Below are 27,167 nucleotides of genomic sequence, written 5' to 3'. Positions count from 1 at the left end.
TTTGTGCTCATCATAAATCTTGCCTGTATCTACACTTTGTCTTAATAATATTGCAAGTGGCTTTGCGATAGAATGAACTACTTTCTTTAACAAAATAGCAGGCACTCCATCCGCCCTGCAGCAGCTCCATTTTTAATTTCATTAATAGCCTGCACAATATCAGCTTCATTAATATCTATGTCAGCTAAATATTCACTATTTTCATCCCTTACTTCTATAATCATATCTTCATTATCTATTCTAGGGGTGAATTCTCTCTTATATCGTTCTGCCAATATTTTGCAAATTTCCTTTTTTTCTTTCGTTAATCTCCCTTCAATTCTTAGAGGGCCTATTTCTATTTTCTTTTATTCATCTTTTTGCATATGAGTACAATAGTTTGGGATTTTGCTTGATATATAATAGGGTTTTTTTTCTTCCAAGTCCCGTTTTTCATTTTTTTTTCTTTTGATTGTATAATCTTTTGTTCTGCATTTTCTATCTTACTTTTTTAGTTCTATAACTTTCCATGCATTTTTTTCTTTTGCAAGACCTTTTTTCCACTTTCTGATTTTCTGGAACAAGATCTTCTGTCTCTATGCATGACTGATGTTTACTTTTCTTCTTCGGTATATATTTATCCACTATTTTCTCTAATATTTTATATAATATCTCCCGTATTTACCTTTATGTCGTCACTTACGAAAATGTTATCCCAATCTTTGTTTAATTCTTCATTTATTTCTGACCATTTTATATTTTTACTGTATAGAAGTTGCATTTTCCATATCCTTCCCACTTTTTTCATTTCTTGCTTATCTCTGTTTTCACTTGCTTTGGAATGGACTGTTAATTCTATGACATTATGGTCTGAAAATACTCGCATTATAAACTATTATTTCTTTAACTAATTCATCTCGTTCACAAATACTAGGTCTAAAGTATTTTCCTTCTTGTTGGCAGGTGATTTATTTGTTGAATGTTGTATTCTAGTAGCATATCTAATAGCTTTTTCGAATTGCCTCTTATCTTCTGCACTACTATTAACTCTCTTTTTTATATGTATAAGTACATCCACAATCTCCTATTCGTTCTTTCCAGTCTACGAAAGGAAAGTTGAAGTCTCCAGATAGGAGAATAGTCCAGTCCTGTGATTTAAATACATATATCGATCCAATTTTTCTATTATTAAGTCAAACTCTTTAGTATTAGGAGGTCTTATATATTTACTATGTCATTAATTTTTCAGATTCAAATTCTACCGCTATTAGTTCACATTCTGAGTTACTATATTTCTCATATATTTTTCCTTGTTTTTTTGTCTTTCCCATATATTGCAGTTGCCCCCTTGATTCCTATTTTTTCTATCTGATCCATAAGTTTTGGAACCCTTTTATTTGATCATCATTCCCAGTCTCTTTTGGGAATACCAGTTTCACTTATATTCATTAATCTATTTTCTTTTCATTTGGGTTAGTTCTTCTAAGTACTCTTTTTTCTTTTTGAGTTACTCGTAACGAAACCCTGCGCATTCATCACTATGATGGTTTGCGTGTTTTCTCCTTCATTTAATATTGGTAATAATAAGGATTTTCCCATGTCTCTTTCCTGTTCTGGTATGTTGTTCTTTTTTTCATTTCCAGAAATTCTGTCATTAAAAAATCCAACTTTTCCATAATATTTGTTCTTCCTTCATCATAATTATTCATTTTGTTGTCTGAATCTGCAATTTTCTCCATATCTGCAATATCCTCTTGCATAATAAAAAAGTTATTATCTCTTGAGTAGAATCTTGGAGCTGGTGCATTGAAATTTTTTTGCTGACACCTCTGCATATCTCGTTGATGGCTTGCTTTTTTCTTTTACCTGATATTCTTCATTCCTCTCTTTATTTGTTTCTTTCTTATTTTGAGAGAGAGAGAGAGAGAGAGAGAGAGAGAGAGAGAGAGAGAGAATCTGCAGGGAAAATTCAGTTTTGAGAGAGAGAGAGAGAGAGAGAATCCTGCAGGGAAAACTCAGTTTTGAGAGAGAGAGAGAGATACAAAATCCTGCAGGGAAAATTCAGTTTTGAGAGAGAGAGAGAGAGAGAGAGAGAGAGAGAGAGAGAGAGAGAGAGAGAGAGAATCCTGCAGGGAAAATTCAGTTTTGATGAGAGAGAGACAACCTGCAGGGAAAATTCAGTTTAGAGAGAGAGAGAGAGAGAGAGAGAGAGAGAGAGAGAGAGAGAGAGAGAGACCTTACAGACCTTACATCTTGTTCGGGTTGCCCCAGGTCCCTCAGTGTGAGGCACCTCTAATGTCTACCAGAGAGTTGCTAATGCACCTTCCGGTATATTTTGCATCTTCCAATCTTGGATGGTCTGGGATGCAACTTAGATATTTGTCGAGCTTATTCTTAAACACATCTACGCTCACTCCTGATATATTCCTCAGATGAGCTGGCAACGCATTGAATAGACGCTGCATTGTCGATGCTGGTGCATAGTGGATTCATGTCCTGTGTGCTTTCCTTATTTTTCCTGGTATAGTTTTGGGCACTACTAATCTACCTCTTCTTGCTCTTTCTGATATTTTTAGCTCCATGATGTTTTCGGCAATTCCTTTTATCTGTTTCCATGCCTGAATTATCATGTAGCGTTCTCCTCTCCTTTCTAGACTATATAATTTTAAGGATTGTAGTCTTTCCCAGTGGTCAAGATCCTTAACTTCTACTATTCTAGCTGTAAAGGACCTTTGTACACTCTCTATTTGTGCAATATCCTTTTGATAGTGTGGGTACTATATCATATTGCAGTATTCAAGTGGACTACGAACATATGTTTTATAAAGCATAATCATGTGTTCAGCTTTTCTTGCTTTGAAGTGCCATAACAACATTCCCATTTTTGTTTTACATTTTGCCAATAGAATTGCCATTTGATCATTGCATTACATGTTCTTATTCATCATCACACCAAGGTCTTTAACTGCTTCTTTATTTGTGATTGTCTCATTATTAGGTCCCCTATATGCATACAGCTTTCCTTCTCTGTCTCCATAATTTATTGATTCAAATTTATCAGAGTTAAATACCATCCTATTTACCTCTGCCCAATCATCTACTTTGTTAAGGTCTCTTTGTAGCGCATTCCTATCTTCATCACAAGTAATTTCTCTACTTATTCTTGTGTCGTCGGCAAAACTACTCACTACCGAGTCCTTAACATTACTGTCTATGTCTGCAATCATAATAACAAACAGTAATGCTGCTGACACCGTACCTTGTGGCACACCGGGTATTACCTTAGCTTCATCCGATTTCTCATCGTTTGCAATAACTATCTGTTTTCTGTTCTGTAAAGATTCTTTTAACCATCTTCCTACTTTATCCACTATATTATGTTTTCTAATTTTCTTCACTAATATATTATGATCTACCTTGTCAAAAGCTTTTGCAAAGTCTAGCTAAACCACATCTGTTTCATTTCCGCTTTTCATATTTTTGTATATGTTCTCACAGTGGACTAACAGTCGGGTTTGTGTACTTTTTCCGGGTACAAAACCATGTTGTCCTACAATAAACAAATTATTTTTTATTAAATGTTTCATAATATTTTTCTTCATTACCCTTTTCAATTACTTGCCTCTAGCTTGATCCACTTTTGAAAGTAGGGGTAATATGCTAATTTGTGCTCATCATAAATCTTGCCTGTATCTACACTTTGTCTTATTAATATTGCAAGTGGCTTTGCGATAGAATGAACTACTTTCTTTAACAAAATAGCAGGGACACCATCAGGCCCAGCTGCAGCTCCATTTTTAATTTCATTAATAGCCTGCACAATATCAGCTTCATTAATATCTAAATCTGCTAAATATTCACTATTTTCATCCCTTACTTCTGTATCATTATCTTCATTATCAATTCTAGGGGTGAATTCTCTCTTATATCTTTCTGCTAATATGTTGCATATTTCCTTTTTTTCATTCATAAATCTCCCTTCAATTCTTAGAGGGCCTATTTCTATTTTCTTTTATTCATCTTTTTTGCATATGAGTACAATAGCTTGATATTTACAAGAGTTTTTTCTTCCAAGTCCCTTTTTCATTTTATTTTGATTGTATAATCTTTTGTTCTGCATTTTCTATCTTACTTTATAGTTCCATCATTTTCCATGCATTTTTTTTCTTTTGCAAGAACTTTTTTTCCACTTTCTGATTTTCTGAAACAAGATCCTTCTGTCTCTTGGTATGCATGACTGATGTTTACTTTTCTTCTTCGATATATATTTATCCACTATTTTCTCTAATATATTATGTAATATCTCCGTATTTACCTTTATATCATCACTTACGAAAATGTTATCCCAATCTTTGTTTAATTCTTCATTTATTTCTGACCATCTTATATTTTTACTGTAGAAGTTGTATTTTCCATATCCTTCCCACTTTTTCATTTCTTGCTTATCTCTGTTTTCACTTGCTTTGGAATGGACTATTAATTCTATGACATTATGGTCTGAAATACTCGCATTATAAACTACTATTTCTTTAACATAATCCACCTCATTCACAAATACTAGGTCTAAAGTATTTTCCTTTCTTGTTGGCAGGTGATTTATTTGTTGAATGTTGTATTCTAGTAGCATATCTAATAGCTTTTCGAATTGCCTCTTATCTTCTGCACTACTATTACTCTCTTTTTTTATATGTATAAATACAACCACAATCTCCTATTCGTTCTTTCCAGTCTACAAAAGGAAAGTTAAGTCTCCGGATAGGAGAATAGTCCAGTCCTTGTAATTTGTACATATATCATCCAATTTTTCTATTATTGTGTCAAACTCTTTAGTATTAGGGGGTCTATATATTACTATGTTCATTACTTTTTCAGATTCAAATTCTACCGCTATTAATTCATATTCTGAGTTACTATATTTCTCATATATTTTTCCTTGTTTTTTGTCTTTCCCATATATTGCAGTTCCCCCTCGATTCCTATTTTTCCCATCTGATCTATAAGTTTGGAACCCTTTTATTTGATCGTCATTACCAGTCTCTTGGGAATACAAGGTTTCACTTATATTCATTATATCTATTTTCTTTTCAATTTGGGTTAGTTCTTCTAAGTACTCTATTTTTCTTTTTGAGTTACTTGTAACTAAACCCTACGTATTCATCACTATGATGGTTTGCGTGTTATCTGCTTCATTTAATACGGGTAATAATAAGGATTTTCCCATGTCTCTTTTCTGTTCTGGTATGTTGTTCTTTTCTTCATTTCCAGAAATTCTGACATTAAAGAATCCAACTTTTCCACAATATTTGATCTTCCTTCATCATAATTATTCATTTTGTGTCTGAATCTGCAATTTTCTCCGTATCTGCAATATCCCCTAGCATCGTACATACAGTATTTATCTCTTGAGCAGTAGTATCTTGGAGCTGATGCTTGGAAATTCTTTGCTGATACTCCAGAGAGAGAGAGAGAGAGAGAGAGAGAGAGAATTTTGTGAAAAAGCAAAATTGTAGAGGGTGGGTAGGAATCAAGACAGGAGAGCAAATAAGAGACATCTGTAAGTTATGATTAAAACGAAAAACAGAGAGAGAGAGAGAGAGAGAGAGAGAGAGAGAGAGAGAGAGAGAGAGAGAGATAAACCACGAAAAAAAGCTTCGACCTACAAAAATTTGAGGAATTAGTTCCTTTAAGGGAAAAAAGCTAAGGAAAGAATTTTCTTGATTTTTGGTTGAAGACTCAAAGGGAAGACTGGGTGGTTATCATCATGTAGCTTAGAGGGAAAAGGTCGGTTAAGTGTAGGAGTGGATGAAATATGGACGTGGTGGTGAAAAATGCAAACACCCCGCAGTGAATTAAGTTTCAGAGGGAGAGAGAGAGAGAGAGAGATGACGAGAGAAAGGAGAGAGAGAGAGAGAGAGAGAGAGAATCCTGCAGGGAGAGAGAGATTCCTGCAGGGAAAATTCAGTTTTGAGAGAGAGAGAGAGAGAGAGAGAGAGAGAGAGAGAGAGAGAGAGAGAGAGAGAGAGACCTTACATTCTCTAGTTCGGGTTGCCCCAGGTCCCTCAGTGTGAGGCACCTCTAATGTCTACCAGAGTTGCAAATGCAACTTCCGGTATATTTTGCATCTTCCAATCTTGGATGGTCTGGGATGCAACTTAGATATTTGTCGAGCTTATCTTAAACACATCTACGCTCACTCCTGATATATTCCTCAAATGAGCTGGCAACGCATTGAATAGACGCTGCATTGTCCATGCTGGTGCATAGTGGATTAATGTCCTGTGTGCTTTCCTTATTTTTCCTGGTATAGTTTTGGGCACTACTAATCTACCTCTTCTTGCTCTTTCTGATATTTTTAGCTCCATGATGTTTTCGGCAATTCCTTTTATCTGTTTCCATGCCTGAATTATCATGTAGCGTTCTCCTCTCCTTTCTAGACTATATAATTTTAAGGACTGTAGTCTTTCCCAGTGGTCAAGATCCTTAACTTCTACTATTCTAGCTGTAAAGGACCTTTGTACACTCTCTATTTGTGCAATATCCTTTTGATGGTGTGGGTACCATATCATATTGCAGTATTCAAGTGGACTACAAACATATGTTTTATAAAGCATAATCATGTGTTCAGCTTTTCTTGTTTTGAAGTGCCATAACAACATTCCCATTTTTGTTTTACATTTTGCCAATAGAATTGCTATTTGATCATTGCATTACATGTTCTTATGCATCATCACACCAAGGTCTTTAACTGTTGTGTAAAGATTCTTTTAACCATCTTTCTACTTTATCCACTATATTATGTTTTCTAATTTTCTTCACTAATATATTATGATCTACCTTGTCAAAAGCTTTTGCAAAGTCTAGCTAAACCACATCTGTTTCATTTCCGCTTTTCATATTTTTGTATATGTTCTCACGGTGGACTAACAGTCGGGTTTGTGTACTTTTTCCGGGTACAAAACCATGTTGTCCTACAATAAACAAATTATTTTTTATTAAATGTTTCATAATATTTTTCTTCATTACCCTTTTCAATTACTTGCCTCTTAGCTTGATCCACTTTTGAAAGTAGGGGTAATATGCTAATTTGTGCTCATCATAAATCTTGCCTGTATCTACACTTTGTCTTAATAATATTGCAAGTGGCTTTGCGATAGAATGAACTACTTTCTTTAACAAAATAGCAGGGACACCATCAGGCCCAGCTGCAGCTCCATTTTTAATTTCATTAATAGCCTGCACAATATCAGCTTCATTAATATCTAAATCTGCTAAATATTCACTATTTTCATCCCTTACTTCTGTATTGTTATCTTCATTATCAATTCTAGGGGTGAATTCTCTCATATCTTTCTGCCAATATGTTGCATATTTCCTTTTTTTCATTCGTTAATCTCCCTTCAATTCTTAGAGGGCCTATTTCTATTTTCTTTTATTCATCTTTTTTGCATATGAGTACAATAGTTTGGGATTTTGCTTGATATTTACTAGGGTTTTTCTTCCAAGTCCCGTCATTTTTCTTTTGATTGTATAATCTTTTGTTCTGCATTTTCTATCTTACTTTATAGTTCCATCATTTTCCATGCATTTTTTTTCTTTTGCAAGACCTTTTTTTCCACTTTCTGATTTTCTGGAACAAGATCCTTCTGTCTCTTGGTATGCATGACTGATGTTTACTTTTCTTCTTCAGTATATATTTAGCCACTATTTTCTCTAATATATTATATAAATATCTCCGTAGTTTACCTTTATATCACACTTACGAAAATGTTATCCCAATCTTTGTTTAATTCTTCATTTATTTCTGAACATCTTATATTTTTACTGTAGAAGTTTTATTTTCCATATCCTTCCCACTTTTTCATTTCTTGCTTATCTCTGTTTTCACTTGCTTTGGAATGGACTGTTAATTCTATACATATGGTCTGAAATACTCGCATTATAAACTACTATTTCTTTAACATAATCCACCTCATTCACAAATACTAGGTCTAAAGTATTTTCCTTTCTTGTTGGCAGGTGATTTATTTGTTGAATGTTGTATTCTAGTAGCATATCTAATAGCTTTTTTTCGAATTGCCTCTTATCTTCTGCACTACTATTACTCTTTTTTCACATGTATAAATACAACCACAATCTCCTATTCGTTCTTTCCAGTCTACAAAAGGAAAGTTAAGTCTCCGGATAGGAGACTAGTCCAGTCCTTGTAATTTCTACATATATCATCCAATTTTTCTATTATTGTGTCAAACTCTTTAGTATTAGGGGGTCTATATATTACTATGTTCATTTAATTTTTCAGATTCCAAATCTACCGCTATTAATTCATATTCTGAGTGACTATTTCTCATATATTTTTTTCCTTGTTTTTTGTCTTTCCCATATATTGCAGTTCCCCCTTGATTCCTATTTTTTCCCCATCTGATCTATAAGTTTGGAACCCTTTTATTTGATCGTCATTACCAGTCTCTTGGGAATACCAGGTTTCTTTTCACCTTATATTCATTATATCTATTTTCTTTTCAATTTGGGTTAGTTCTTCTAAGTACTCTATTTTTCTTTTTGAGTTACTTGTAACTAAACCCTACGTATTCATCACTATGATGGTTTGCGTGTTATCTGCTTCATTTAATATGGGTAATAATAAGGATTTTCCCATGTCTCTTTTCTGTTCTGGTATGTTGTTCTTTTCTTCATTTCCATAAATTCTGACATTAAAAAACCCAACTTTTCCATATTTGATCTTCCTTTATCATAATATTCATTTTGTTTGTGTGAATCTGCAATTTTCTCCGTATCTGCAATATCCCTAGCATCGTATACAGTATTTATCTCTTGAGCTGTAGTATCTTGGAGCTGATGCTTGGAAATTCTTTGCTGATACTCCAGAGAGAGAGAGAGAGAGAGAAGAGAGAGAGAGAGAGAGAGAGAATTTTGTGAAAAAGAAACAAATTGTAGAGGGTGGGTGAGAATCAAGACAGGAGAGCAATAAGAGACATCTGTAAGTTAAGATTAAAAACGAAAAACAGAGAGAGAGAGAGAGAGAGAGAGAGAGAGAGAGAGAGAGAGAGAGAGAGAGAGAGAGAGAGAGAGAGAGAGAGAGAATTTTGTGAAAAAGCAAAATTGTAGAGGGTGGGTAGGAATCAAGACAGGAGAGCAAATAAGAGACATCTGTAAGTTATGATTAAAACGAAAAACAGAGAGAGAGAGAGAGAGAGAGAGAGAGAGAGATAAACCACGAAAAAAAGCTTCGACCTACAAAAATTTGAGGAATTAGTTCCTTTAAGGGAAAAAAGCTAAGGAAAGAATTTTCTTGATTTTTGGTTAAAGACTCAAAGGGAAGACTGGGCGGTTATCATCATTGTAGCTTAGAGGGAAAAGGTCGGTTAAGTGTAGGAGTGGATGAAATATGGACGTGGGTGGTGAAAAATGCAACACCCCGCAGTGAAAATTAAGTTTTCAGAGAGAGAGAGAGAGAGAGAGAGAGAGAGAGAGAGAGAGAGAGAGAGAGAGAAACATAATTCTGATACATGGGTTATATTATCAAACAGACACACACACACAGCTAAAACATAAAGTGGTGCTACGCATGAATAAAAAAACGACCAAACTACGGCAAATCAAGTAATCAAGAAAATCATCGCTATATAAACGGGTTTTCACACAAAAACCATAAAATGCGAATAAGACTGTCAATTGCTGTCGATGACCCTACCTGCATGTTTGCCTTTACGGTCACTCTGAAAGTTCCCGTCATTACGCTGTATCCGGGAAATGCTGAAACAAAAACAATGGCTGAAGAGAAGGCAGACCTACAATTACTCTCTTTTTCCATGGGAAGCGATAATCAGCTTATGAGGATCATGACGGATGTACTCACAAGCAATAAAAACGGGTCACGCATGCGCACAGAGTTAGGGGGAACGGTAAGACTCTGACAAGGAGAGAAAGGGCAAAGCATAAAACTCTGTGAGAATCTGATAGATAGAAATAGATAATACAAATTTTATTGACAGTAAATATTGACAGTAAAAATTGACAGTAAATATTTTGAAAGGTGTAACTGGAAGAAAACCTCACAGTTGCACTATGAATCAATTGTTAGAAGAGGGTGGAGAGTAAGTTGGAAGAAAGAGAATATGAAAGGAGGTACGGTAAAAGGAACCAAAGGGGTTGCAGATAGGGACCGAAGGCACGCTGCAAAGAACTTAAGTAATGCTTACAGTGCACCGCATGAGGTGCACTGACGGCACTACCCCCCTACGGTGGTGCTGATTTTATGAACAGCTAAATTACGGCGAACAAAACTTAGGCAGAAACGGAATAACTTACGTTAAGGATTCAGTGATCTCAAAGAAAAGAAAAAACAAACAAACAAACAAGCCGGTATATCAGGAAAAAATATTTTGTAAATAAATACTGAAACCAGTCCACTATATCGAAAGAGACGAGAACCAATTAATTTCGTCATTCAAATGAATACGCAAAGTTTCAATACTTCAGTACTGAATTGAACTGAAATCCCCCTTCCCCCCCATCCCTAAAAATAAAAAAAATATGAAACATTCAAGCCGCCTCAACCTAATTTGCATTCATTACCACCCAACAGAACAACTCGACTGAATAGAAATTCGAACCAATCTTAATAAAAACCCGCAGCTAACGCAATTAAAAAAAAAAAAATTTCAAAAGAGACATATATTTAGAATTTCAATGTCAGAGTTTTGGTCTTAATTGAGCGCCCCCGAAATTCACAGCGAACCCCAAAAGTGGTCCGACTCAAATGAACTCGGCTTGCTTTGCATATAAACGATCAGGTCGGAGCTGCTAAAACAGGTAATAAAGGGGAATATTTATAATTACATTGCTTTTTTTCCCAGCACGAATGCGGATCAGTTGAAGTAGAGTTCCCATAGGCCCTTTTAAATGCTAATGATACAGGGTAAAGTCTTCCTTCGAATTACGCAAGAGAATGAAAAGTACAATTTTCTTCAAGCATTTGTAGAATGGAGAACGTTGAAAGTGAATGCTACTAGGGTAAGGTTCAAGGGTAGATAGAAGCCACGAAGCTAAAGCAATGAAGGTTCACGCGAAAGGGAAGAGTGGAAATGGTTGTGTCAAGCAGAACTTAAGGTAGTGATGGCAGAAGGAGAAAAACAAGGAAGATAGCAGGTTACATGCAAAAGGTTTAAGAGTATTGTCTATAGAAGGACAAGATGGATGCATGAAAGGCTTCTTTATTCAACCCTGCTTTATGAAATTGAAGAATGAATGTTCAGTGCGAAGGACATACATATAATATATATATATATATATATATATATATATATATATATATATATATATATATATATATATGAAGTTTTCATAATAAAACTAATATTGTAATACTTACCTGAACACCTGAATTAGCCCTGGTCACCGACCAGCCCGAACTATATCCCCACATATTTACCCACTAAGTGGGTAATTTTAACTGTCAGTGTTACCAACGCTGCAGGTAAAATCTAGTCAAATGAGTTACCTGTGTTACCGTTGGCAACGCTGCCGCAAATACCTGCCACCAGTGGCCTGTCTCCTCATTCCTCAATTGAATCATTCACTGTCAAATTGAAGTGGGGAGGAGGGTGGGAATCATTCAGGTGTTCAGGTAAGTATTACAATATTAGTTTTTATTATGAAAACTTCATATTGCAATACACTCCCTGAACACCTGAATTAGCCCGATTAACAACATTTAGTCGGAGGGGGGTCAATCTCATTCAGCCCGACCTGTCCACGGAACGCAGGTAACTCATAAGCAACCTAGCATGTATAAAAGCATGTATCCTCACCTAGTTATCTAAACTCGGAGGTGAGGATGTTTGCAAAGAAAGTACTTCAACATCAGTGTTGAGTCTAAGGTACTGTCTAAGTCAGAAGTACCTCCCATGTGATAAGCTATACTTCTTATTCATGGAGGTAAAAACAAATCTCCTCACCTGGTTGTCCAGCTCAGTAGGTGATTTGGAGTTTGCAAAGAAAGTACTTCAAAGTCAGTGTTGAGTCTAAGGTACTATCTGAGATCAGAAGTACCTCCCATGTGATAAGCTATATTTTCTTATTCATGGAGGCAGAAAAAAAAAAAAAAATTTCCTCACCTGGTTGTCCAGCTCAGTAAGTGAGGATGCTTGCATAGGAAGTACCATCCCATCGGTGTCGAGTCCTAGGTACCGCCTGAGTCTGAAGAACCTCCCATGTGGTATTCTATAGTACCTCTCATGTATGGAGGGGAAATGGTGAACCTCCATGTGGCTATGTAGCCTCTCATGTATGGAGGAGAAGTTGAGTGTGCAGGACCTTCAGTTCTCTACTGCTCACTGATGTAGATGACTTGTGCTGAAGAAGTAGTAGTTATTCCAACATGACCATCGGGATCTGCCTAACCTCAAGGGCCTAAGGGACAAAAAACACTGTCTAAAGCTTGACCAATAGAAACATCGATTCATTAGACTCACGCCTCCCAAACTTCTCAACATAAAGTTCTTTAGACTATCACTGCCTCCCTAAACTTCTAACACATGAAGTTCATTTAGACTATCACTGCTCCACCCTAAACTTTCTAACACCCTAACCTTTACTACACGCCAACTATAACTAAGCCAACTATAAAATGAGTTACCGCAACGACAGGACCCCGAGAGTAACCTCTCTGAAGAAACTGAAATTCCCTAAGGTACGGTGTTGTGAAAACCACAACTATCAAAAAAAAAAAAAAAACCACCTACACAATCGCCGACAGCGAAACATTCCTCTGGAAGCCAAAGGGTAGCCCTCCGCATACTTGCGCCCTTGGATTGACTAAGAACCCATTCTTATGAGTGTCCGGATAGCGCCGAGGCAATGATTTAACAATAGTCCCTCCTCTCCTTGCCAAGAACATAGCATAACCCTCAGAAATGTTATTCTGGTATGCAAACCCCCTCGAAACCAAAGTGAAGAGGTTATCAAACAATCCAGGCTCAGAGAAACACCCATCAACTCTCACCACATCCACACAGAGTGGCTGTGAAAGGTGTCCTCCAAATGAATCAATGAAGGAACCCCCAATAGAGAAAAACCTCAACTGACTCGTAAACCGGGAAGTCTGACCCGGCAGAGGAGTTACCCGTTACCTCATACAGAAAAACGATGCTAGCTTAAGTCATTCCCCCAAAAACTGCCCGACTCGCCGTAACCAGAGTACCCTACATGATGTTTGAGAGACTGCTGGTTTGGTAGAATACAACATATCAAAACATTACTTGAATTAACCGAGATCCCTCCGGAGCCTGGAATGCGGAAAGAGAATGGACAAAGTCCACAATCCGTTATACTTGCTGCCTTCGCCGGAGAAACAAAAAAAAAACCACAACTAGCAAACGAGTCTCTCTTCAAAGGTATCTATCCTCTGTCAGACCTGTCCGGCCACACCGGAACAGGAAAAAAAAAGGAGAAAAGCCGAACCCGGACAAGAGCAGCACCCAAGAACCCGGAACGTACTACGCCTGGCTGCTCGATACCAAACGACATAAGATCCCATCATATCTGAGCCTACCGATCCGATTGCGCAACGATATACCAACAAGATGATGATAAACTCCTGTGCAAGTCGTACTCTACTGCGCAACCCGCACTCCCCCCAGACATCATGATGTAACCCCTGCTGTCCGACCGCTGTCCACCCACTCACAAGCGCGAACTGTGTCACCAGTTCCGCAAAACCTGTAAGAGTTAGTCACTCGACTGCGGATACCCTCACTACCCAGTGACGATAACGTTACGCCTGAGCCGAATATACCTTGGCGATGAAAGACCACACATGCGAGCCACTCCCATACTGTTGCGCCCAACATGTACCAACCAAGACGATGACCTAACCTTGCACCAGTCTCAATTGACTGCGAAACTCCGCACTCACCATTGACTATGACACGAGACCTGGTCGACTACAATAGGCGAGCAACACCCCTAAAGAGCGAAGTCGCAAAACGCGATCCAACTAACCCCCTTTACCAATATGTACTAAACCTAGAATGGAGTCCGGAGCAAGAGAGGGAAAGAAGTACTCCCAGACACGGAATCAAGGTCGAACCCACCTTGAAAACCCCATAAGGACGGAACAGAAAAGCAGCAGGAAACAGTTGAGAAAATAAGGTGAGAGAAAAGTCACTAAGAGTAACCCACAGGATCACCTAGCGCCGACATTGTGCAAGTGGAGAACCAACTGTGCGGTACAGTGCTTTAATAACGGGTTACGAACTGCGGAACCAATGGGAGCCGCAGAAGGAATTACCAGCTACCCTAAGAAAGGGGGCCGAGGGCACAAAAGGTGCTAATTACGATGCAGACAACTGCGAACGGCCGTAGCCCCCCCCCCCCCCCCCCCCCCCCCCCCCCCCCCAAGCAATTAATTACAGCGGTAAGCACGTTACGTCTCACACTCCTAAGGTATATAAATGGGAACGAAGAAGGAAGATTACTAACTACCCTATGAAAGGAGTGGGTGGTGACAACCGGTATCGATACAGTCAACGATGGCGCATGTGAATCTCCAACTGCCGTAGCCTCCTCAAGAACTACGGAGGACACACTACGTCTCAAAACAAGTAAGGATGAAAATACGGAGTTGCGGAACCGCCTTGAAGCATCAACATCAGCAGCCTGAGAACTACAGGACCCGTGGAAGGTGCTACGAAGGCAGCCCCTCCAAATTATTTCCTTTAACCCAGAGAGAGAGAGAGAGAGAGAGAGAGAGAAATCATCTCCAAATTTCAGGATGAAAGAATGAAACTGGCTCTACTGTGATATTGGTAAATAAAACAGGATGAGCGAGAAGACTCCGAAGCGACATCCGAAGAATGAGCAGCTGAAGAAGGTTGTGTAAAGACATTATAAGTTTTAACAGAAAAACTGGGCGAGAGAAAAACTAGACCGACTCTGTTCCCCATGATAATCTGAGAAACATTAGAAAATCAGGAAATTATTCAAGACGTGGTCGTGAATACAGTCCGTATTGAAGCTACCGTAATTGACTTGCGTTAATTCGATTTTACGATGGGGTTAGTATTTAAAATCGGAACTACATTGCAAATAAGTCTTCCTATATCTCTCGCGCAGCTGGCGTAGGCAGCATCGTGCATCAGACAGCGAGATTGTAGGGTTTAAAATAGAATTTAGGCCAAAGGCCGAATATTGGGAACTATGAGGTCATTCAGCGCTGAAGGGAAATTGACGGAAAAAAAAAAAGTTTGAAAAGGTGTAACAGGAAGAAAAACCCCTCTGTTGCACAATGAGTCAATTGTTAGGAGAGGGTGGAAAAACAGCATGAGTAGAGAAAAAAAAATGAAATCAGGAAAGTGAGAGAGAGAGAGAATTACAACCGTCTAACATCTCCACCTCCATAAATTTGCACCCTCTTCCAAGTTAAAAGGGTATTAATGATAATATACTCGTATAACTGCGTACAGCTATGAACAACAAAAAGAACAAGAACTTGTTGCTAATACGATCGAATCCTATAGCAACATCACTTTATTGTATTGATCGGCGTGCGAAAGTAATCGAATCCGATAACAACGTCTGTTTATTGTATTCATCCGCGTGCGACGGTAATTACTGTATTCATGTTATAAATGTAGCTGAAGCTGATAAGGCAAATTACGTGTATCAGCAACCTAGATAGAGGTCCCAAGCTTTTGAATGAATTCAAACGCAGCCATGGTAAAAGAAAGTAATAGCATGAAAGAGCTCGTTTACTGTTGTTTCATACCGATAAAGATTAATCAAGTGTAAGGTTCGTAATACCTATGAAGAAAAGTGAAAAACGAACGGAATCGCTAAATTTACGCATCTAAGCCGAGGGAAAAATAGCTTCCAATGAGACGTATTAGTCAAATTTTGGCCTTAAATTACATCGTAAGACGAACAGCATGACTTTGTTTCAGAAGTTAAGTATCCAGATACTCATTATGGTAACTAGGAACAAAACATTAGCCGAGACCAAGTGATATGGTTGAATCTGGAGCCAAGGAAATAGACTAGCCGGCATCATTGTCTGTCTAAGCCACGCCTCCTTACAACAGTGCTGTTTTGACAAGCTTGTGTAATTGTAATTTAATTGAAAAGTAATAAATTACATATTTCAATTTAATTGAAAATTAATAAATTACATATTTTAAGGTAATTAAATTAACTTTATTAGGCCAAAATTAATTTCAGTTGTCACTGTAATTTGATAATACAACTGGTAATTCTTTTGTAACTGTAATTGACATAAGCACAATGTAATTACTGACGGCCATTAGTCTGTTAAACGTATGAAGACGTCATACAACGAATTCCTTATAGTATCTGACATCTAATTATATGCCACAAGATACCAGTATTGACTATGTTAAAGGTCCAACATAGTTGGACATTTAACATAGTCAACACGTATTTTCCTTCAAGAAAACACGTCTCCTTCAAGACGACAAACCTGGCCTAAGTAAGGAAGAGTTGTTACGTTAGTTACGCTAGCCAATCAGGACAAGAATTATTCGAGAGCGTGAATGACTGCCGAGTTAGTATTTATACTACGCTAATATGATGATACATACAATACAATTAATGCTTTAGTTGGACAGAATCTGATCTTCATTCTGTTCGATTACATTCATATTGAATTATACTAAGATCGGATTCTCGTTCGTTTCAATTACACCTGTACTGAATTATCCGTAGTCAGAATGCCTGAGCCTAAAGCGTTAGCCACTATAAAAATCACTCTACGTTATGTAGTTACAGCGAATACTTTTGGCTAGGTTAGGCTACTGTACATTCATACGATATATCATCGTGAACACTAGGCTAGCCGTAGTTAATTTATTCGATTTCTCTACATAACGAATTATCGTACGTCGATATGCGTTGAACAGAGAATTAGTTGATATTAAAAATTACGCTATCGTATAAGTAGAGGAAAGTAACCTTAAAGACGAAGGATAAGTATTCAACCCTTCAGAACCCGACAGACCCGAAACCAGATCTGAACGGCCAACCATGGCCTAAAAGATTCTGCACAAGGAACTCTAAGCAAGAAACACCCAAGAGGCTCTAAGGACACTGTCCCTCTATAAACTACTACTTATAATAGAAAACCGACCGGAAGAAGCCTGCACTTCTCTTCCTAAACACTATTTAGCCTATTATCCCTACTCGTCTGTATCTGACCTAAATTTTCATCATCCTGGAGAACTTACAAATCGAGGGGAGGGGAAATCTGCTGCCAACACTGCCTGCTCCGCGCCGGGGGGGCCGGCAGAACCTACCCACTCGGAGGCTTGCGGTTCTCCATTACCCCCAGCACCCGTTAGGGCTGGTTCTGGAACAGGCAGGGGGGCTGAAAAAGAACGATTAGAATTCACTATACTAGTACCACTATCTCTATTTTGGTTAAATTATTCGTCAGGCTAGAAATATATTTAACATACTAGATGATAACCTGTCCACTAATTCTGGAATAACTAACTAATGTTTCGTTGTCTCCTGACCAAGACAAACATCTCTGACTAGTATTGCACTAAACCTTCCTACACGAAATAACGAAAAAGAACGTCGATCATGAATGCGGGTACTCATCCTATGCTTGAAGGGCGTGCAGAGCCGATGGCGATGAGCACTAACATATCCAGCAGTAGAAGGCTCGATCGTCGAACTGTAGATGAAGTAGAAGCAGAGGCATTTGCAGTCGGCGACAACGTTATTTTAGAGCCGATGAGCACCAACATATCCAGCAGTAGAAGGCTAAATCGTCGAGGCGTTTGTAGAAGGCGATGACGTTTATTTCCTAACTTATCCATAGCGAGTACAAAGTAGCTATCCAAAGTGAAACGGGAAAATTTGTAGTTTGTAACCAAGATGCGAAAACTGAGTGGGGTCGGGCTAAATGACCAAAAGTTCGCCTGATGTGGGACTGATCTGCACAGCAAGGCGAACAAAAAACAATTGAGGAATGAGGAGACAGGCCACTGGTGGCAGGTATTTGCGGCAGCGTTGCCAACGGTAACACAGGTAACTCATTTGACTAGATTTTACCTGCAGCGTTGGTAACACTGACAGTTAAAATTACCCACTTAGTGGGTAAATATGTGGGGATATAGTTCGGGCTGGTCGGTGACCAGGGCTAATTCAGGTGTTCAGGGAGTGTATTGCAATTAATATATATATATATATATACACACATATATATATACATATATATACATACATATTATATTATATGATATATATATATATATATATATATATATATATATACATACATATATAGTCTGCTTGTGTGTATAGACTGTCGAGGTGGATTATTTGCTTACTAGACAGGTAACAAGAAAAGCCGAAACGGTGGTAAGTAGAGGTAAGACGATGTGGGCAAAGGGTTATCAAGACCGAGACGTTGAATCAGAGTATTAGGAATTAGTTTGGTTACTAAAGACAACAAAGGATGGCAGAAAATATTGGAATGGAATGAAATAATAATAATAATAATAATATCCTTTATTTCGGTTCAGGGCCATATACAATGAACATACAAAATACACAGTAACATACACAATCTAGATATATGAGTCAACATGATAGGAAAAATTAGTAATCGGCACTTATCCACAAAATAGCTGAGGTAGTAGCATAAAAGATAGTAATCATAATACTGGTAATAGTAATAATATTGTTGAGGAAAAAAAATGCACTGAGAGTTATAACAGTTAGTGCACAAATTATATAGCTTAAATTTCACTAGAGACCTTAGGTGGTTACAGTAGTCTGGTCCAGAGGGCTAAATACATAAATTGAATAATATATAAAAAAAACAAAAAAAAAAAAAAAAAAAAAACTTTAACTTGATGTAATCACAGAAATAATGAAAAAATAAAATAAAAATCAGCAATAAATATAATAATGACAAAATCTGCAGATGACATCTTGCTAATACAGAGATTAAGTCCTTTAGGGGACAAAGGCCTCATTTCCCATCTTTCCCACAATTTAGATCTTCTTCTTGCTTCACTCCTTAGGATGCTTTGTTATGAGCGAGTTGCCGCTGTTTCTCACTCTGGGTTACCAGGCTGGACATTGTTCGCCTTACAATGATTTTTAAATTGTCCAGGTGGTTTTCTAAGAACATCTGTGTGGCGAGTGGTAGCGTGGAGTGTTGTGAGGCGTCTCAGAATGTCATTGTGCACAACAGTGATAAGTCTCATGGTCTCTCGGGTATAGTTCGTCCAGAGGGAACACCCATAGATACTGTAGCAGTACGAGCGAAGGGAAGAGCAGCAGTTTCACGTCTCGGTGACAGAAGGCAAACCTCCTTGCAATCATGTTTGCCAGTTGTACATAGTTTACGACGCCTCTGTTCAATGTCTGCCGTATCTTTAGGTCGTCGGTAATAATGTGACCCAAATACGGAAATTCACGCACAAATTCCAGCCGATGGTTTCCGTTGAAAATTTGTGGTTCTGCAATATGCTTAAGCGATCTCGGGAGCAGCGACATGCACTGGGTCTTGGTTTCGTTGTAGATTATTCAAATTCTCCTGCATATTGGCGGCAAGTGTCGATGAGTCGTTGGAGGCCATGCACTGATGGGGAAATCAGAACCATATCGTCGGCGTAACAGAGGTTGTTTATAGTTGTTTCATTGACAGTGCATCCGATGGGAGTGAGTTCAGTTTGACATTCAAGGCATCTGTGTACGTATTAAACAGGTATGGAGAGAGAATGCCCCTTGCCGAAGCCCGTTTAGGGAGCCGAAGGTGTACGATAATACGTTGCCCCATTTGACACAGAATTGCTGTGTGGAGAACCAGCAATGTAAAATGCCAATTAGATATAGGGGTGTGCCCCTTTTATGCAGCTTCAGGAATAGCTTCAGGTAGTTTACTCTGTCAAATGCTTTTCTCACATCTACGAAACACAGGAAAAACCGGAGATGCTGATGATAGGTAGTAGTTCAGCAATTCTTTCAGTATGTAGATGCAGGTGTCGTTGAGTGGTTTGCTTTAAACCCGAGAACTGGTTGTCAGTGGTGTGTGATAGAAAGGGGAGAAGTCTCACAAGAAGAACCGACTCAAGTATCTATAATTTAGGCCACAGGCCTAGCACTTGGACCTATGAGGTCATTCAGCGCTGGAAGGAAAAATGTGAGTAGAAAGGTTTGAAAGGTGTAACAAGAGGAAACCCTCGCAGTTACACTATGAAACAATTGTTAGAAGAGGGTGGAAAGTAAGAAGGAAGAAAGAAAACATGAACGGAGGCACAGTAAAAGGAATGAAAGCGGGTGCAGCTAGGGGACGAAGGGACGCTGCAAAGATACTCAAGTAATACCTAGTACAGTGGACCGCATGAGGTGCACTGACGGTACACCCCCACCCCCCAACCCCACCCCTACGGGGGCCAGTAAATATTGCCCTACGCATTGATATGGACGAGGAGCGAGAAACCGTGAAAGCACGGGGCTTACGAGGTCGATGAAGTGCTGAAATGGACGAAACTCAATTTAGAATTAAGGAAATCATAAAACTGGGTTATATATTACATAATGTGCGAAACTCCAGGCAAATTCATTCAAGATTTAAAAACCGGATTCATTCAAAACCTGGCAAGTGTACCGCTATGATACGATGGTGGAGAGAGAGAGAGAGAGAGAGAGAGAGAGAGAGAGAGAGAGAGAGAGAGAGAGAGAGATTGGGGGAGGGGGCGAAAGGTTAGGTTTTTTCATGAATACCTTTTTGATGAGCCTTGTTTTTTGTGCAAGTACACCAAACCTAAAAGGAATGATTCTTTTATCTACGACTTCCGAAGAATAAAACAAAAAAAAAGATCCGGATCTAACTATTACAAATAATACGATGAAAACTACGGGTTACCTTCGGTATAGTTTGCAACGACAAGTGACAACAGACAAAGGTATTACGGTCTGCTCTACGAGCGAGAGCACAATGTACAGAACAGGACACAGCTACTCACAGACTAGAGCACGCTGCTAGATCACTGCACTACCTGGTCAATTGTTCGACTGGTACGATTTTCACTTTCATTTTGGTGAGGAGAAAACTGTGATTGTGTTTTATTTTTTATTATTAACTTGGTATTATTATGACTGAAGATATTTGCTACTTTACTGTAATTTCTTGATTTTTACATTTAATTATCAGTCAGCTAGGAGTACGATAGGCAAGCAGTCATTGGATGAAATACTTTGATAAATATTACAAGTATTTGATTTAGACGATCGGTGATCATGCACGGAAGAAATCTGGAAGCGAACCTGTAGGGTTATTGCACTCGTTGTTAAGTAAATTAGTAAAAATTTAATCTTATAGGCCTAGTTAAACCTATTGTTGCCAGCAGTTCTAAAATCTTTAAAAAAAAAAACTGTTTACAATATGTCATAGCCAGTCAAGACGCAATATATTTCTGTATCAGTCGCCCTAATAATTTATCTCCATGCTTAGAGTGACCCAATTATTTTACTTTAGAAAACCAGCGACTTTATTTGTCAATCAAGGGTGAAATCATTTTAGTCTTAAACTCTCTGGAATCTTCAGACATGTCTCGGTGAAGAAATGTAAAACATACGACATGGCAGATCTTTCCCACGGCTCTGACATAAATTATAGTATATTCCATGATATATTTTAACAGAATAAATCACGTTTTTTTGGCAGCAAAACAAGAAAAATGAAGTAAACACTTCATTACCGTTTAAAGTGTAGAGAATTATTAGGGATTTGGTCTTTTATATTTTTTAGGTTCACTGTACAGGGCGCCACTTATGATGTTATGCTAGTTTTCTCAAGGAGAGGTTCATCTATCTATCTATCTATCTATATGACTGGTAAAAATGTTCTGTTACAACATAATTCCATCTAATAAAAGGAGCCCATAAAAACACCAAAATATAGAGAGAAAAGTACTATTTTTCGGAGACTGCTGTCTCCCTCTTCAGGTAGATCAATGAGAAAGTTTACAGAAAAGGTGGTATTTATACCAAGAGGTCCATCCACAGGCAAGCCAATTTAGGTCACCCCCGCTGATAATCTTCCTTTAATCTTCTTAAGCGTTGGTTGAATGAAAATCTTGTCGATCGTATCTGAATCCCATGCTCCTTTTGAGATGTTCATTACCTGCCTCTCTTTTATCAAGGCCGATTCCATCATTTGACTCTTGTACCGGCAGTTGCTGCTATAAATTATAAGTGACAAATTCTAGTTTATTCCATGGTTATGTTCATTTATATGGTTGAAAATAGCTGAGTTCTGTTGTCCATACCTAACAGACCATTTGTGTTGTATTAATTTCTGGGGAAGTAATTTACCTGTAAATCCGATGTAAGATTGGTCACAGTCCTGGCATGGGATTTGATAAACCCCAGTGTCCTTGGGGATGTCTTTTGTTGGACGTTAATCAGGGATTTGGCTAAGGTGTTTGGGTAAGTAAATGCAAAAGGGTTAGATTTTCCGAGGGTCTAAGTCACCTTCTTAATCGTGTCCAGGTGTGGAATTTTTATTTTATTGTTGGGTGTATCTCTGGTCTTGTCTATATTTTGGTGTTTTTATGGGCTCCTTTTATTAGATCTATATGTGTATATATATATATATATATATATATAGATATATATATATATATATATATATATATATACATAAATATATATATATATACATACTATATATAATGTATGTATGTATGTATAGAGAGAGAGAGAGAGAGAGAGAGAGAGAGAGAGAGAGAGAGAGAAATTAAATTAAATACCCGATTTTAAAAAATGGGTGGTAACCTGAAGAAAAAAATTACCGAGCAAAAGCAAAACTCCACTAGTTCTAATGCAAGGATAAACATAGAAAGGGAAGGAGAGGATGGAGGGGGGGGGGGGGGGGTGGAGTAGTAGAGGGGAGGCACACGAGAGAGAGACTTTCGATAGAGAGTGGGAGGGAAGTTAGTGAGGAGAGAAATACAAGGAAAGAGAAAGAGGAAGGGGGGATTGGGGAGGGGAGTTCTTGGAAGGAGGAGTTCTTGGAGGGGGGAGGGAGTTCCTGACCTGGCTAGGGTCAGCTTACAAGAATTCCATTTTAGCTTAATTAATGGGCGTGTTGCAGCTGCTGATTAAATACACGAGGCATCTCTCTCTCTCTCTCTCTCTCTCTCTCTCTCTCTCTCTCTCTCTCTCTCTCTTTCCTTATATGAAAAATCACCAATCCAATTTCGTTTTACTATATCTACGTCCTCTCTCTCTCTCTCTCTCTCTCTCTCTCTCTCTCTCTCTCTCTCATCTCTCTCTATGTATGTATTTATGTACTTTATGTAAAATCGCCCAATAAATGAGGTAACAATATTGTGATGGATATGGAAGAGAGAGAGAGAGAGAGAGAGAGAGAGAGAGAGAGATCACGGATATAAATTTTTCTAGGCGAACTTTTTGATATCTATCATCAATGGAAATTCTCAGATAATCAATCAAACAGGTAAAAAAATAATAAAAATTATTCATACCAATATCAACGAGGGCCTTGACTTACATTACATCAGCGAAATCGGATACAGCATTGAAGTTAATGCCTGTTCGGATTGTTCAGGCCCAGGTCCACAGATTAAAGCCTGAAAATAACAGCCCTCAATGATTTGGCCAGGTCCACAGATTAAAGTCTAAAGCTAACAGAGCCTTCTATGATTTAGCCAAGTTTACAGATTAAAGTCTGAAGCTAACGGAGCCTTTAATGATTTAGCCAAGTTCACAGATTAAAGTCTGAAGCTAACGGAGCCTTTAATGATTTAGCCAAGTTCACAGATTAAAGTCTGAAGCTAACAGAGCCTTCTATGATTTAGCCATGTCCACAGATTAAAGTCTGCCTTCAATGATTTACCCAGGTCCACAGATTAATGATTTAAGAGTTTAGATAAATTTAAAGCAAGGCGTTGGAAAAAGCCAGGAGGGGCAAAATGAAAATATCCAAGAAAACAATTCAGTGGAAAAAAAAAATCTGAGTCGATTAAAAAGACTGCCAGCACCAAAAAACATTAAGAGATATCACTATAACACCAGCTTGATGACACGCGATACATAATATACACCGCCCCACTCGGGGCGAACAAACAGGCTAGCAGAAAGAGTTTGGATGTGTTATGTCTCCCCTACCTTCCCGATCCCCTACCTAGGTGGGGCGAACAAACAGGTCCCCTATCTAACCCGTCCCCACCCGGGGCGGAAATACAAGATCCACCCGGATTTTATCATTATAGAAGATACTTGGAGAACACCAACAGTATCTCTAGTGACTGTTACATACTGTGGGAAAGTCTTCTAACTTTGCTATGAAGAAAACGCGTTCAATATAAAAGAGAAAATACTTGTACACCCTTACCTCAGAAAGAAGACGCCTTGTCTAAAAAGGAAGTGGACGGGATGGCGGTTTGAGCCTTCGGAGAGAGCCAGTCATCGTCTGTAACATCAACAAGGATACTCTTCATTAATATCAAAATCAGTAACTGAGATACATACATATATATATATATATATATATAATATATATATATATATACACACACACACACACACACACACATATATATATATATATATACACGCACACACACACACACATATATATATATATATATATATATATATATATATATATATATATATGTATATATATATATGATATAAGTAGATATATATTATATATCTATATATATATATATATATATCATATAATATACTATATATATATGTGTGTGTGTGTGTGTGTGTGTGTGTGTGTGTGTGTGTGTGTGCGTAGAAGTGTGTGTTAAAACTTGGCGATCAAACGATTGGTCTGCGATGAAAAAATATGCAAAATCTTTCGGCAACCTTCTCGAAATTTACCAGTGTTGGAAAACTGACTGGATCACAACTACTCCAGAGAGAGAGTGAGAGAGAGATAGTTACTAAGTAAGTCTCTAGAGAATACTACGACAAAAGTCGTACTTTTGTTCTATTTAGCTGAGGGGGCTTCCCTGTGCAAATTTATTTTCCCCAAAGCAACTGGATTTATGTCCTGATTGGCTGGATGTATTTTAAGAGAACTTAACTGAAAATTACAAAGTTGTTAGACTATACAACTCGGTGGGAAAATTGATGAAAGAATGCAGGGAGGTATATTCTGAAGCTGAGGAAAGAAAAAAAGTGGGCAAGCCTGTATGCTCTACAAACCATTCAGGGCCTTTCTTTAAACACCAGAACAGAAGAAACCAAGAAATAAAGAAATACGTTCCCTCAATATACTCATTTAAGACCTTCCATCATTTCATTAGCCTACATTTTTACCAATCGTACAAATGGGAGATATACGTGTAGATAATGTGCGTCTGTCTACCCACTTTAAACGACTGTGTATGTGCATCCATCCACTTTAAACCAACACAAAGGGAGACGGGCAAATACCTATTACTGTTCCCTTTAAATGGGATAAATGTGGGTTACGACACACACGCACAAAACAAAGGGCAATGATGGTCCTCCCGCAAGTCATTCAAGAACAAAATACACAAACGTTTGGACCCGCATAGTTCTCCAGCTGCGCCGCTGACTTCCTGATGAAAAAAGAATAAACCTGTCAATAAATGCAAAATTAAGTCGTATGCACGGTCACAAAATAAAAACTGGGAAACAAAAGCATGCAATCAAATGTCGCAAAGACCTGAATTGTAACTAACGGGAACCATCGTGAACCCTCCCTTAAAGTGGAATGCTGATTAAAACAAGAGAGAGAGAGAGAGAGAGAGAGAGAGAGGTTCATACTTCCTACAGCAAAATGGTGATTAAGGCGTATGTAGAGAGAGAGAGAGAGAGAGAGAGAGAGAGAGAGAGAGAGAGAGAGAGAGGAATTCGTAGTTAATTTTGATGGTAACAACGACCCGGGGATGGGGGAGGGAGAGGGGTAAGAGTAAATGGCTAGGGAGTGAATGGACTATGGAAGTAGACGGGGCAGAGGGCGAAGAATGCAATTTTGGTGTGATCATGAAAAGTGAGGGAAATAACGAGAGTAGCAGTGGACGGCTAAAAAGGCAGTGGCGCTTAGAGAGAGAGAGAGAGAGAGAGAGAGAGAGAGAGAGAGAGAGAGAGAGATCTTCCAATTCATCTTCTGTACAAAAGACACAATGGATAGGTGTAACATTATTGTATTGTTCTGGGTAAAGTCACATTCTTTGTGCCCATCAGGTCAGTCAGTTACCGTTCCCGTTCTCTCTCTCTCTCTTCTCTCTCTCTCTGTATATTATATACATATACATACATACATACATACATACATACATATATACTATATACTATATACTATATATGTATATATATATACATATATATATATATATATATATCATATATATATATATATATATATATTTATATATATATATATTATATTATATATATATATAAAGGTTTTTTGCCATGAAGGAAAAAATGAAAAAGCGAGATAGCCGAGTACTTTCGGTCATGTTCCAACCCTTTACTAAGGCAAGCTGATTTTACAGAGGAAAACATAGTCAAAAGAAGGCTTAATATCCAAACTGACACTACAAGATTAGCAATACGGTCGATTTCACTCTACAGAAACTAGGAAACGCCTGAGGGTAGCCACACCTTGGAGGATACACATGCGGTAAACAGGTTATTCTTCCAGAAAACAGTACATTTTGAAAAAACAAGGAAGCATATACAACTTATCATGAAATTTACACAAATTTTCCCCAAAATATTATTAGTAATGAAAAGACGAAAGAAAATATGAATATATATATCGAGCAAGAGAAAGAGGAAGAGAGAATATCGAACCAGAGAGAGAGAGAGAGAGAGAGAGAGAGAGAGAGAGAGAGAGAGAGAGAAATAATAACTATATACATGTGGGACTAATTTATTAGTAGTACATTTATTTTAAGGTCCTTCATAAACATCTTACAAATATATGGGTCCAAATGGTACATTCCCAGACAAAGATTTAGGTTGTTTTTATTAGTGATTTGTATAATTGCCAATTCCAGTAAATTTCTTGAAACATAATCATCAGATCTAGCAATTACAGAGGTATCACCCCAATTAATACAATGAGATTTTTCACTCAGATGGATAAACAGTGCATTTGAAGTCTGGGCTGT

The 27,167-nt window shown here is 37.9% G+C and overlaps 1 long non-coding RNA gene across 4 annotated transcripts in view; it reads right to left on the bottom strand.

Moving 5' to 3' along the window:
• The window catches only part of LOC135197917 (uncharacterized), a 323,650-nt gene that overhangs the window by 248,101 nt on the left and 48,382 nt on the right, over positions 1-27,167 (bottom strand). For all 4 annotated transcript variants that reach the window (XR_010310681.1, XR_010310680.1, XR_010310678.1 and 1 more), the window contains exon 3: positions 24,395-24,472. This is a non-coding gene — a long non-coding RNA (uncharacterized LOC135197917). The remainder of the gene's footprint in view (positions 1-24,394; positions 24,473-27,167) is intronic.

This window comes from Macrobrachium nipponense, chromosome 21 (assembly GCF_015104395.2).
Source record: "Macrobrachium nipponense isolate FS-2020 chromosome 21, ASM1510439v2, whole genome shotgun sequence".
In the NCBI taxonomy this organism is placed as follows: Eukaryota; Metazoa; Arthropoda; class Malacostraca; order Decapoda; family Palaemonidae; genus Macrobrachium; species Macrobrachium nipponense.
Note: the sequence above shows the minus strand (reverse complement) of the source record. Positions and strands in the feature narration are given on the sequence as shown.